Genomic DNA, 3,401 nt, shown 5'->3' with positions numbered 1-3,401 from the left:
ACAGAGAACAGGTAGTGTGAGAGAGTTGTAGAGGAGAGATCAAACCTTATTTCACAGAGAACAGGTAGTGTGAGAGAGTTGTAGAGGAGAGATCAAACCTTATTTAACAGAGAGCTGTAACAGGTAGTGATGAGAATGAGTTGTAGAGGAAAGATCCATCCTTAATATTACAGTAAAATGATGAGAACAGGTAGTAAAATGATGTCAGAATGAGTTGTAGACAGAAAATTATGTCAAATGAGCTTATTTAATAGAGAACAGGTAGTGTGAGAATGAGTTGTAGATTACAGAATCAAGAGCTTATTTAATAGAGAACAGGTAGTGTGAGCTGTAGAGGAGAACTCAAGCCTTATTTAATAGAGAACAGGTAGTGTCAGAGAGTTGTAGAGGAGAACTCAAGCCTTATTTAACAGAGAACAGGTAGTGTGAGTAAAATGATTTCATAGAGAACAGCTGTAGTATTACAGTAAAATGATGTAAGAATGAGCTCTATTATTACAGTAAAATTATGTCAGAATGAGTTCTATTATTACAGTAAAATTATGTTGTATTCAGCATTTCACTGTAAGGTCAACTGCACCTGTTGTATTCAGCATTTCACTGTAAGGTCTACTACACCTGTTGTATTCAGCATTTCACTGTAAGGTCTACTACACCTGTTGTATTCAGCATTTCACTGTTAAGGTCTACTACACCTGTTGTATTCAGCATTTCACTGTAAGGTCTACTACACCTGTTGTATTCAGCATTTCACTGTAAGGTCTACTACACCTGTTGTATTCAGCATTTCACTGTAAGGTCTACTACACCTGTTGTATTCAGCATTTCACTGTAAGGTCTACTACACCTGTTGTAGTCAGCATTTCACTGTAAGGTCAACTACACCTGTTGTATTCAGCATTTCACTGTAAGGTCTACTCCACCTGTTGTATTCAGCATTTCACTGTAAGGTTTACTACACCTGTTGTATTCAGCATTTCACTGTAAGGTCTACTACACCTGTTGTATTCAGCATTTCACTGTAAGGTCTACTACACCTGTTGTATTCAGCATTTCACTGTAAGGTCTACCTACACCTGTTGTATTCAGCATTTCACTGTGAGGTCTACTACACCTGTTGTATTCAGCATTTCACTGTGAGGTCTACCTACACCTGTTGTATTCAGCATTTCACTGTGAGGTCTACTACACCTGTTGTAGTCAGCATTTCACTGTGAGGTCTACTCCACCTGTTGTATTCAGCATTTCACTGTAAGGTCTACTACACCTGTTGTATTCAGCATTTCACTGTGAGGTCTACCTACACCTGTTGTATTCAGCATTTCACTGTAAGGTCTACTACACCTGTTGTATTCAGCATTTCACTGTGAGGTCTACTACACCTGTTGTATTCAGCATTTCACTGTGAGGTCTACTACACCTGTTGTATTCAGCATTTCACTGTAAGGTCTACTACACCTGTTCTATTCGGCATTACACTTTAAGGTCATCTACACCTGTTGTATTCAGCATTACACTGTAAGGTCATCTACACCTGTTGTATTCAGCATTTCACTGTGAGGTCTACTACACCTGTTGTATTCAGCATTTCACTGTGAGGTCTACTACACCTGTTGTATTCAGCATTTCACTGTAAGGTCTACTACACCTGTTGTATTCAGCATTTCACTGTAAGGTCTACTACACCTGTTGTATTCAGCATTTCACTGTGAGGTCTACTACACCTGTTGTATTCAGCATTTCACTGTAAGGTCTACCTACACCTGTTGTATTCAGCATTTCACTGTAAGGTCTACTACACCTGTTGTATTCAGCATTTCACTGTGAGGTCTACTACACCTGTTGTATTCAGCATTTCACTGTAAGGTCTACTACACCTGTTGTATTCAGCATTTCACTGTAAGGTCTACTACACCTGTTGTATTCAGCATTTCACTGTAAGGTCTACTACACCTGTTGTATTCAGCATTTCACTGTGAGGTCTACTACACCTGTTGTATTCAGCATTTCACTGTAAGGTCTACTACACCTGTTGTATTCAGCATTTCACTATAAGGTCTACTACACCTGTTGTATTCAGCATTTCACTGTAAGGTCTACTACACCTGTTGTATTCAGCATTTCACTGTAAGGTCTACTACACCTGTTGTATTCAGCATTTCACTGTAAGGTCTACTCCACCTGTTGTATTCAGCATTTCACTGTAAGGTCTACTCCACCTGTTGTATTCAGCATTTCACTGTAAGGTCTACTACACCTGTTGTATCCGGGTCATGTGACCCTAATGCAATCTGATTGGCTAAAGCATTTGTTTGTTTGTTTGTTGTTGTTGTTTTTTGTTATTTGTTTTGAATGTTTTACTGTGCAGGAGGTCCACAGTAGCACGGCGGTATAGTAATTATATCAGCCAATAGAGCAGTAGATGGGATCCACAGGGGATCCTGGTCCAACACATGCCCAGAGTGGGCATCGGACAGTGGGTATGGAGAGGGCACAGCTGGCCTTGGCGATGCTTGGTGCCCAACACATCACTGTGCAATACCCTCGGGGCTTTGGGTCACATCCAGACTGGACCAGAGTTATGACCAGAGCTGCCACACTATGTCCTATATAGTGCACTACTTTTGACCAGGGCCCATAGGGTGGTGGACTATGTAGGGAATAGTGTGTCATTTAGGATGCAGACCCATACTGTAGCTGGCACAACTGGCACAATGGAGAATCACCCACCCAACCAAACAACAGAGGGCATGGAGGCTCTATATACTCTATCAGATTATAGAAGTCTCTTTCTTTCTTTCTTTCTCTCTCTCTCTCTCTCTCTCTCTCTCTCTCTCTCTCTCTCTCTCTCTCTCTCTCTCTCTCTCTCTCTCTCTCTCTCTCTACTCCTCTCTCTCTCTCTCTCTCTTCTCTCTCTCTCCTCTCTCTCTCCCTCTCTCTGTTCCACTCTCTCCCCTCTCTCTCCCCCTCTCTCTCTCTCTCTCTATTTCCACCCCTACCCCCCTCTCTCTCTCTCCTCTCTCTCTCTCTCTCTATCTCTCCCCTACCCCCCCTCTCTCCCTTTCCCCCCCCTGTCTCTCCCTCTCAGCTCCATTTCCACCCCTACCCTCTCTCTCTCTCCCCCTCTCTCTATTTCCACCCCTACCCCCTCTCTCTCTCTCTCTCTCTCACCTCTCCTATTCTATTTCCACCCCTACCCCCCCTCTCTCCCCCTCTCTCTCCCTCTCTCCATTTCTACCCCTACCCCATCTCTCTCTCCCTCTCTCTCTCTTTCCACCCCCTACCCCCCTTTCTACCCCTACCCCCTCTCTCTCCCTCTCTCTCTCTCCCTTTCTACCCCTACCCCTACCCACTTTCCACCCCTACCCCCCCTCTCTCTCCCTCTCTCTCTCTCTTTCCAC

At 43.5% G+C, this 3,401-nt stretch overlaps 1 long non-coding RNA gene across 1 annotated transcript; it reads right to left on the bottom strand.

Moving 5' to 3' along the window:
- Positions 1-686: 686 nt before the first annotated feature.
- Positions 687-2,227, bottom strand: LOC127928913 (uncharacterized). Its single transcript, XR_008132764.1, has 3 exons — positions 2,144-2,227; positions 886-1,382; positions 687-847 (listed from the first exon to the last, which is right to left on the bottom strand). It is a non-coding gene; the product is annotated as an uncharacterized LOC127928913 (long non-coding RNA).
- Positions 2,228-3,401: the final 1,174 nt, after the last annotated feature.

Source organism: Oncorhynchus keta, unplaced genomic scaffold (assembly GCF_023373465.1).
Source record: "Oncorhynchus keta strain PuntledgeMale-10-30-2019 unplaced genomic scaffold, Oket_V2 Un_scaffold_4906_pilon_pilon, whole genome shotgun sequence".
Classification (NCBI taxonomy): domain Eukaryota; kingdom Metazoa; phylum Chordata; class Actinopteri; order Salmoniformes; family Salmonidae; genus Oncorhynchus; species Oncorhynchus keta.
This window is presented reverse-complemented; position numbering and strand designations above follow the sequence as displayed.